The following is a 10,762-nucleotide window of genomic DNA, read 5'->3' as shown; positions in this document are numbered from 1 at the left end:
CGTGCAACAGCACCGCTACCGAAAAACCGAACAAAACCCGAGAGAGCGATAGAGAGAGCCAGAGTGAATTTATCCTGCGACGTGACAAAATCGACCCACAGTGGGAAACGGAGGAGAAAAAATGAAGCATTTCCCGTTCGGCTTCGACTCCGTTTGTTGGTGTTCATCCGACGGTTCAGCTGAGCTTGGTCCTTCGAGTCGGAACACGCATGAACGCCTTTCGCGGCTGCTCTGCGTACCAAAGCGCAACAAAAACGCTGCAACTCGCACGCGCTCGCTATCAGTTGAGTCGTTGCGTTGCTAGCGTTCGCAGTGGCAGCTTGTGGGCAAAGTGGAGTGGATTTTATGCGAGTGTTTTATTCATCCCATCGGATCGTAGTAGACGTACTGTTTTGCTGCCAGTTCCGCGCCTCATTCGTTCAGCGGGCAGGTTGAGAAGCAAGGCGTACGTTGAAAGTATAAGGCGGAAGGAAACACCTTCCTCATAAGGTGAAACTTTTCTGATCGAGTTACCCAGTTGGTGCTTACAGTTCGAGTGGTGGTAAATTGAAAACAAAACAGGGCAGGAGCGAGAAAAAAAAACGAATGAAAAGGTTCACCGTCCGGAATGTGTCACATGCTGGGAAGGAAGGCTGCCCAAAACAGGTGAACCGGGCAGATAAGTTAGCGGCAGCAAGGGCAAGCGCAAAAGTTTAAATCTGCTCTGGCCCCAACGTGTCTCCCTCCAACCTGTCAAAGATTGCAGCAAGGTAAAGTAAGGAGGGAAGTAAAAGACACGCACCACCGGAAGGATTTACCGGAAGCGGAGGGAGCGGGGGAGGTAAGCGAGCGGAGTGAGTGTGTTTGATTGCCGGCAAGCAGTGTGACAAGTGGAACAAGCAAAGTGGCACTTTAAGTGGGACAGAAAGGAACGGTTTGAGTTTGTAGGGAGGGAAAAAACTCGCGACAGTTTATTTATAAACATACGGACCGAGGTAAACATTGCTCTCTTTTTGGTGCTTTATAAGTAGCTGAGTTTTGTAGCTACTTTTTGGCAAAGTTTAGTAAGTGAAAAGGTAATTAACCTGCAAGCTGAGGAGTTTTGCTTAAAATAATTTCACGTTGTTAGCGAGATATAAGCAACGGTCGTTTCAAAAGCAACGAAAAAAAAACAGCATCAACGCCTGCTGGGTTGTTTTAGCTCGTAAAGAAAACGTTAACCAAAACGCCATCCAACAGAGAACAGCTGTCATGTTGTGCGCCCCCCGCTACTGTGATGATTAACGTGCACATCGTGTTCGGTTGTTTGCGGCTGTAGCAGAAAGGTTCGCGCGTTCTTTGCACTCCTCATCTAATCACATCGTACAACTTTAACCGCAAATTTCGTAACCGGCGCACAGTCGGTCGAGCTACATTCAGGCAGCAGCAGTCGTCCAAACGATTTACCACAGATTCGGCCAGTGCAGCACTGTTAACCCGGCACTGTTGATAACAGGTTCGCTCGGCAAAGCCTCCAACAACGAGCCGGCAATCGGAGCGGTGGTGCACGATACCGCACCAGCTGGTGGGCCAGTGGGAGTGGTGCGTGAGAACTTTGCACACCCATCCATCGCCTCCGTCCATTTGTCGGGGGCAGCCAGCATGTTCTTCTTTCTGTTCTTCGCATCCGATGGGTGCAAAAAAGTGTGTCACATTTTATCGCAACTGGTCGCCGCCTGCCTCCGGAAGTATCGCAGCGGCGGCGCCAACGGCCAGTGGATAGGGGTGAAAGTGTAAGGTTGTGCGGGTAGCGCGCATCTTGTAGCGCTCGATGGCGGAAGTCGGCTGCGTTTGACATCGCTACGCACGGATCTCAGTAGTCGTTGGTGCGTCGTCGAGGTGCGTTGTCGACCTCTTAGCGCCTCGCAGCTTCTTCAGTGGTTCAGTGGTGGCTTTACCCTCCGCTGGAGATTCTTTAAAGCCTATCCGCAGGAGTGGTGGTGAAATTGAGGCAGTAGTGTGCAGTAGTGGTGTGGGGTAAAAGTTCCAGTCGGGGAGGGTGACTAGAGTAATCCTTTACCATCGGTGCGGTTGGGAGTCTACTCGGCTCCGGAAGCAGCGCGTGGGCACAGCAAGAAGTGAGTAGAATCTGGACGTCCGGTATTATTCATTCCGGGCGCTATTGTGTGCACGAGTGTAGCTTAGTACGTGGGTGCACAAATGAGCCGTGCCTGAGTGTGCCCTGTGTGTGTGTGTGTTTCGCGAACGTATGATTAAGTGTACAGTGCCAGTGGTTTCGAAGGTCGAACCCGAGTGCCCGCGCTGTCTGGGACGGAGCGCTTTAGTTCAAGTGGCAGTGTCAGTTTTGCAAACGTTCCGCGCGTCCGTTGTTGTGCGGTGTGATTTCCGTCAACCCTTGCGTGTGTGTGTGTGCACGTGATAGAGAAACCGACCTCCCCCCGAGTTCGTTTGGCGGAGCTGGCGCTGCTGCCACGTAATCAAAAGCCACAGTACCAGAGGTCGGCACACAAGTTGGCTGTGTAAAATCGCCATCTTTAGTGGAGTAGTACGTCCCGCCCAACACAACCAACACGAACTAGACGAGCGTGTGAGTGTGTGTAAGTTTCACCATTTTATGATGCCATTTTATTATTGGGTGTGTTCTCAGCCTCTTTTTTCTGTAGTGTATATATCTAACAACCCTCCATTCTCTATTCGTTTTTGGGTAGGAAAGTTCTACTCTTTCACTTCCATTTCTTTCTTTTTCCCTCTCACTTCCTGCTGGTATCAAGGGATTTTGCTAAAAGCACTGTAGCGCTCGGCACGTACCAAACACGATTCGTTCATTCATTCCGACTGAAGCTGTGTGTGTGTGCCTGTGTCTGTGAAGCTCCACTCGAACTTAAGGAAATGAAAATTTCATTACCCCCAAAAGAATGGAGCAGCAAATGGTAAGCTCCAAAGACCGATAGAATCCATGTAAGAGAGAGATTTTTTTTTGAGAAGCTTTAATGTTCCAAATGCCCGCCAGACACCAGACAATCGTTTAGCGCGGGCTTTAAAAAGGTGGTTGAGACCTAGTTCAGTGGTTGAGGGTCGTGGGTTGCCCCTCCTTAGGGACGTAATCCAATTAATGATGCTGAAGCACGGCCCCTCTAAGTCGCTGTTTCTGGTCAACAATGGGCATCTTTAGCATGAAAGCTGGTGGGGAGTGGCTCAGCTTCACTGTCCTTTGAAAGATTACGGATCTAATTAAATTGACAGCCAACTGTTCCATCGAGCGGGGACACTGTTTCCACTGCGGTGGTTTGGCTGAAAAGGATTACGCGCGTGATTTTGAGCGCGTCGAAGCGTTATAGTTTATTGACCGATCATTTAGAGGCATTGCATCGGCTTATTTGTTTTGAAGGAACCATTAATCTTCTTGATCGCTCTAATGAAATGTAATGTAAATATGAGCTTTGGTGCCCGTAACAGGTTATGCAGCATAAGCGTCATGAAAATACCACCACAAATCAAAGCATTAGCCCACTCGGCTTATTATACATCCGACAGGATGGGTACGTTCAATGTGTTTGTATTGCTTTCCTTCAAAGCAACAGAAAAAAAGGCCGCTTCTCGTCTATCGGCATAAGAATGGGACGGAAAAGGAATCGAAACCTACCACGAAGAGAGCTCTCTGTCTACAATGTTTATTTTCACTTTGCTTACACAGCAGCTTTCCATTAATGCTTACACTTCGATTATCGTCCGTTTGGTTTCGGTGTGTTTGCACCGTACAGGCATTCCCGTTTCGTTACACACCATTGCTCGATTTCGCGTGCTGCCTTTCTACCACCCTCTATGCCCTCTTCAGACGTGCCAGCTGCTTTCACCCGCCAGCTTCTGCGATTAATCATGGTTAAGAATCGTAACGAAAAGGGAGTGCGTACTGTGAACCACGTGAGCCCGGTACCGAACCCGGTGAGTGGCTCTCTTACGATAAGAGGAACAGCCACACTGCCACACACTTCACCCGCGCGGTAAGTGCAAAAGACATTCGTTATGCTGCTTCCCCCGATCATTGAAGGTACGGGGGACAACAGTAACAACAACAAAAAACAGAGTCGATCTCATAACAAATGCTGACTTTGGCGTTGAAGATGTCCGCCGAAAAAAAAGCAAAAAAAAAAAGCGCCCTAACCCCGTCAAATGCTTCCCGGAACCCGTACGCCTGTCGGGTGGAATAGAAATTTATGGCACTTTTTCCGCCCGAATCTGTGTCAATCGATCCGTGCACCCGCACTGCGGCATTAATCGAAGCGGGACGCGGATCCGAGGCTGCGGATGCTGTAAAGGTGGTCTGGCGAATCTCAGAACGGGATTAGGGCTATCCCGGATCAACGGTACACTGCCAGATTTTCCTTGCGGAGGATGGTGGGCTGCTAGCGCTGTTAGAGCGTTGGAAAAAGGGATCGAAAGCCTTTTCCCACTTGAGCCGCTACTACCATCGGCCGAGCCGGTAAAGAAGGAGAAACAAAATGGTTGGACTGGTTGCGCCGATTTGTATGCGGCTGGGTGGGGTGAGGGGGGGGGGGGGGAACACTGCCCAAATCAAGCAATGGCAATCAAGGGCAGAAGCATGTCGGCGTGTGTCTCCGACTGTCAATGATGGAATCAAAATGGCTCCGATATTAGTGCCGCGACTTGGTGCGAATAAAAAGCCGGCGAACGAACGGGGCCAACAGAAAAGAGGCGCGATGCTTTTGTTCTTATCGCTCGCACCCCATCGCACAAATGGATTTGGAATGGGTCCCGCAAGCGGCCAGGGGGAAGAAGCGAACAAAAAGAAAGGACCTTAAGAGGCGCTTCACGAAAACAAAAAAAACTCGCGTTCCCTTTCTTACTTGGCTTTCTTTTTTTTTTTGTTTGGGGTGGTGAGCTGCTGCCCAAGATAAGAAGTGTTCCGAAAGAGGGGTAACTGTCGCCGAGAACCGGAGATTCGTTTTCACTTCTCCCCCCTTACCCCGATGATACCGTTGGTGTTAGTGTGTGTTTTACGTTTGCTTTTTTGTTTTCGACAGGTCCAGCCTATCCCGCACTGGCACGGAAACAGGAAAGAAGGCGCTGCAAAATGGCACTTTATCTAGCGTTATAATCTTGTTGAACTAAATTAGCTTCGTTAGGCGTAATCGCGCGCTCGACTGGCCACCGAGCAACACCGAGCAGCGGACTCTGTTCGGTGGGGCTTTGAAACGCCTCTGTCTCTGGAGGGGCCTCTCCGTCTTTCCGTCGTTCGCTCTTTCGTGGCGGGGCCATTTTGATGCCTGAACAACTAACTTTCCAGCGCCGATTTCGATTCCATTCGCAGCGGTGGTAATTCTTTACCGGCTTACAGTTTTACTCACTCCTAGGTTTGGTGGAGGGGTTAGGGAAAACGAGAAAACGTGTGGACCGCGCAAAAGTGGATTAGAGAGTAAATAAGTTACGCTAGAGCGGTGTCTTGTTCTTGTTGGTTTTGGTTGCAGTGCCAAACCACCTTTTCGTTTTCCGCCAGTGTTTTGGTTGTTTGCAAGAGGGAAGTGGGGGAGAAGTTCCACGCCGAAAACAGATCGAGACTCGACGAAAGCAAACAAATGGTTCTTAGTAATGGTCCATTAAATAGTCTACAAAACCGATGACTCAATTTGTTCCTGATGTTTTGTTTCGTTTTGTGCTGCCGGTTGGAGGAGGATTGGTTTGGGTGTGATAAGTTTGCTTCTTTTTTTAACGATCCTCAGAACAGCAGCTGTGTGGGCTAGTAATTTAGCAAACGGGGGCTTCTTTTGCCATTGAGCTAAAGTGCTTACCTAAAATGGGAGGCCATTCGGAATTGATTCGCGAGAAAACAGGGAGCTTTTCGCCCTGGGAAGCGATAGCAGGACTTCAGCAGGCTTTCTCACTAAGGAATTCTACAAATTAATACGTTGATAGTATTATTATTGACAGCTGTTTCTGTGAATGAATTGGAATGATTGCATTGTAGATAATGATTGTTTTTACAGGGTTTCCACGATGTTTTACAAATTAATACGTTTATGGTATTACTATTGATATCTGTTTCTGTGAATGAATTGAAATGATTGCATTGAAGCTAATGACTGTTTTTACAGGGTTTCCCACGATGTATTGGTGGGTTCTCATTATTTTTTGCGATGATATCTCATAATAACTCGTCTCACGGTTTATTTATTGTATCCCATAGATTTTTGGTTCGTTCCCATAATTTTTTGGTATCGTCCGATTAGATATCAATACAATTGAACAATACAATACAATAAATGTAGGGATGTATAATTGCAACGACCATGAAAATGTGCATACATTATCTTACACTCATGTTTTATCAGAAAATGTGGTGAAACTTTAAAGTTTCCATCGATTCTTGCGTTTTTTTAATGAATAAAAAACATGATTTTTATGGACACCATGAAGGGTAAGATAGACACCTATAAAAAACGTTGGAAATGGAAGAGGTTTATAGTATTTTAACATATCCTATTGCTTTCCACATCATGGTACGTACATAAACCAATTCTAGGCCAATTGCAACGACGGTTCATTCAGCCATGAATTTAGAAATTGTAAGCGGCGTTTGTAATCTATCGTAGAATGCAGCATCTAAGGCATTATTGAAATATCGCGTTCTAATAGCTGACGTTGCTCCAGCTTACAGAATAATAGTCTAGAACTTCCTTTTTGGAAATCACTACACGAAAAGTCCACGACCCCAGTATTTTTGGAGGGACTTGCTAATAGCTTAAGGCATTTTTTACCACGCCAAAATTCAACATTTGATATTTGTAATCCCATAGAATTTCTCATCTATTCCCGAACGATGTCATATCAATACCTCATCTTTTTATTGCTTAAAGTGGTCCAAGTCGTGACAAGATATTGGATTTCGTGAAGCGCCTCATCAGCGTCGAGCGAGTAATAGCATAACGCATGACAACTGTTTTGACCGGTGTTTCATTTCTCGCTTATTTCAATACTTTTTCTAGTTGCTGATTGGTTTATAGCTTCGGAATACCCTTATTTAAGGTATTTTAAGAAATCCATTCATCACCAATTGATATAAGAAGTAAAATAAATAAAAAAAATCGGTGTCCATCTTTCCCTACAACAAAGTGTCCGTCTTTCCCGCTGTGGTGTCAGGATGTTCAAACCACCAGAAAACAAGATTTTTTAATTCTTTCATTCTTGTTCTTCCAGTTTTTTTCATTAATGATCACAACAACTCATTCATGAAATAAAACTTCCGGAAACATATATAATACAAATTACAGAGCTTAAGATACGCAGTAATCAAATGAGATCCACAAGGGGCACGTGATTGAAAATTTATTTTGTTCGTGGATTTAACCAATTTTGCATATATTATGCCAAAAATGTTCTAAAATGTGTTAGGATGTGTCTCAAACTTTAAGTTAGGATGCTACAATGTTGATTTTTTCCAAAATTACCATTTTAATGCATTTATCAGAAGTGTTCATCCTACCCGCAGAGTCCGTCTTTACCTACCTTCCCCCATACAAAAACCGCCAGATGCGATGGACACATTGTTTACGTGTGTGTAGGACCGAAACTTAACTGACTGTCACTCTCTTTAGCCCTTGTCAGGATAAGGCATTTGCTCCCTTTTTTTAATTGCAAATTATGTCACAGATTGTTGATAAGAATGTAATGCAAAACCGTGAGCATACACTAAACAATGTGGCAAAATATAAACAAAAACAATTGATGCCATCACCGTGTTTTGCGTAAAAAAACACGCTTTTTATCTCAACATTCATTCCTGTTTCGTTAGATCTGTTCCGCCTGTCCATCGATTCAAACAAACACATCGACAGGCCCAGTTCATGCATAAATGCATTTGGCGTTCGTTTTATGCAGTTCACTGGTCCGTTGAATTTCATTGACGGGGTTTTGCCACCACTTCGCGACTGTCAATCAATCGTCACGCCAGCATGTGTGGCCCCGGCTAGAGGTGCTGTCACTGTGTGCCAGCAAAGATAGATGAAAAATGGCGTAGGAAGAAAAAAATAACAGACCCCGCATGCTAACACACGCAACATGTGAACGTTTCCAATTCGGACTTCATGTTCGATGGAAAAGTTTGCTGTTTTGTTTTTTTTTTTTGCGTGCCTACACCATTTGTTGCACCAGCCTCATACGCATACATTTTCCGTGCGTGAGTAGCAGCTGGGTTGCGTGTTCGAACTCCGCTTGCCATCGTTGCGTCTGTGTGCGTGTGTGACTTGAATTTGATTGAAGTGTCAGAAGCGGTTCACTAATCATCCTTTCCCCATGCACTGAGAGAATGGATGCGAAATGCATTGCACGATGCCTTCGCAGAGTAAATGTGGCAAGAGAAGGACGAAAACAAAAAATCGCAAGTAGAGATTCGATCGGCAGAGTTCGATCTGCGAGACAGCAGAGTGCCGTGCCCGCTTTTGCTCTGGAACCCCATCGCTTTTCCAATTTGTGTACACGTGAATGAATTCTCCCCGTGCTGGCCGGGATGGTTTTGGTTAAAAAATGCAGACATACCTAGCAGCCAGACCAAGCAAACATTCCTTTCCACTTCCTAGGAACGAGGCAATTTTTTGACGTTTTTTTGGCACATTTCGTTTTGTGCGTTCCTCTGTTTGTCGGTGTTGCAATGGTTCGACAGCAAGGCGGCATGATTAAAACCTACCAGCATGCCTTTCTTACGAAACGCAGCTGGAATATGAAATTCATTCGTTCATTGTTCGGTACAAACCTGGTCAGGTGTGTTTTTTTTATTGGTCGGTAGTTGGCAACTATAGGAGTATGTAAGAAAAGGCAAACAAAAGCATCAAAAGGTACGACACGGCCGGTTATCGTTTGATCATTATTGGGCGAGAATTTGGGTAATGAAATGGGCATAAGTGTGAAATAAGGTAGAACAAACGCGGCAAAAAAGGTGTACGATCAATACAACGAAACACCGGGCAAATGTTTTGTCTCGGACAAACTTGTTTCGGCATTTCGGTAACGACCCCTTTTTTGTATTCATGCAAAAGGGACGCATAATCTTGATGGTTCTGTTCGGTCACCTTTCAAATTTTCGATGTACGGTAAGCGAATTTCAATGAGTGTGTATGTGGTTCAAGCCGCTCGACCAGTCGAAAGAATCTTTTGGCAATCATGCTGAAAATGGGATTCATTCGACAAGATCGAATAATACTTTAGTTTGATTGTGAAACAACTGATAATGCGTTTGACATAAGCTACGAATAAAAACAACTTTCTTCAAATGTTATACTCCACTACTTATTACATATTGCTTAAATTTCGATTGAGAACTCAAAGATTTCAAAAAACAAAATAAAAAAATGAAGGATCCCAGTCACGGCACCATACATGATTTTTGCGATTATTTCTAGTTTTTCACTATTGGCAATATTTTAACTATTCTAGAACATACTATTACCCCTAATATCTTTTCCAACAGCACTCGACGTCAGCGAGCGCTACAGCAACTGTAACCACGTGGCTTCCATCCTCATGGAGACGCATGGTGTTTCACCGCTTAGCGAAATGCTTTCCATCCCACATATGGGCCCCAATATTCCCCTTAATGTTACATTCACGTACACATTTTTGTGATTTCATCCAATGCTAGGCGGTGATTCATCTTGCTTCGTACACCTTGCCCAATGCAATGTGTACGTTACGCTTATCCGCGTGGCCGTGTTTCAATTTGTACATGATGTATTGTTGCCGACTGAACGATATTTCGTGCTACATTATTCAAGCACAACATTTCGACTTCCGTTTGAATTTCAATTTCCCAAACACGGTGTAAGAAAATGTTCGTCCCTTTCTTGCAACCCACCCATCCGCCTGCTAGTGGTCTGATGCATTGATGCTGCGGTAAAAGATGCAGGAAAAATGTTCCCCTCCCAATATGTATTTGAAAGGCAAATGCAGAGCGCGGGGCACCAGTATCATACTCGTATGCTGTTAGTGTTGTAAGCGACGCTCGGGGTTGTGGCAGATGCCCGGCTGGCACTATATTGCAAGATTTCCCCAGTTCTATTCCCTTTCGGGTTTCGGGTTGGGGGATTTATGGCTCGGGGTTTGGGTTCGAGTGGTAAACCCCGTCCTGAGCTCTGCCGGCAAGTAACAATGTTTCGCAATGCATATATGATCTAAGTTGTAGGACGAATGTTAAATATCTTGCACAAGCCCGTTTTTTTCCTCTCACTTTTCCCTGGCTTTCAACCCAGCCATCGTAAAAATTGAGCAAAGAGAGGGTAATCTTGTCACGGCAGATCGCTTCAACATTTTATCCCCACCAGTACCTTCGAGTGCACGTGGTCGTTTCGCACTTGGGAAAGCTCCAGGACATGGTGCAGCCTGTCGTCAGGAGAATGTTTTGGGAAGGCTCGGGTTGCATTGCCCGGGGACGCTAGGGACGAGAAGTGGTTGTAGATGAAATATAATAAAAAAGGCATGTTTACGATTTCGGTGTATGCATGTTGTGCGCCCGGGACAGATCCTTTCCCGGGGTCGGACAGAACTTCACTTTGCACTCAAGCTTAACTTTCATAACTTGCAACCACAATCCTTTGCACACACACACACATTGATGCTCGTCAAAACGTAAAATTGAAGCTGAAATGGAGTGGGACGAGATTTGCATACACGCTCTCTCACCCCGGCAAATGGTAAAAAGGAGGTACGTGAAAAGGAAAGCGAGCACACGCTTACGTCAACGTTTTCTGACCGCACCACGTTCCTGACGGAAGTCAAA

The 10,762-nt window shown here is 45.5% G+C and overlaps 1 protein-coding gene across 3 annotated transcripts in view; it reads left to right on the top strand.

The window, feature by feature from the left end:
* Positions 1–291: 291 nt before the first annotated feature.
* The window catches only part of LOC120949998 (uncharacterized), a 37,165-nt gene continuing 26,694 nt past the window's right edge, over positions 292–10,762 (top strand). For 2 of the 3 annotated variants that reach the window (XM_040367689.2, XM_040367687.2), the window contains exon 1: positions 292–2,576. The gene's annotated coding sequence lies outside the window, so the exon portion shown is untranslated. The remainder of the gene's footprint in view (positions 2,577–10,762) is intronic. The other variant, XM_040367688.2, reaches the window with a different exon arrangement.

Source organism: Anopheles coluzzii, chromosome 2 (genome assembly GCF_943734685.1).
Source record: "Anopheles coluzzii chromosome 2, AcolN3, whole genome shotgun sequence".
NCBI classification, from domain to species: Eukaryota; Metazoa; Arthropoda; class Insecta; order Diptera; family Culicidae; genus Anopheles; species Anopheles coluzzii.
The sequence above is the reverse complement of the archived record's forward strand: the minus strand, read 5'-3'. Positions and strand labels throughout refer to the sequence as shown.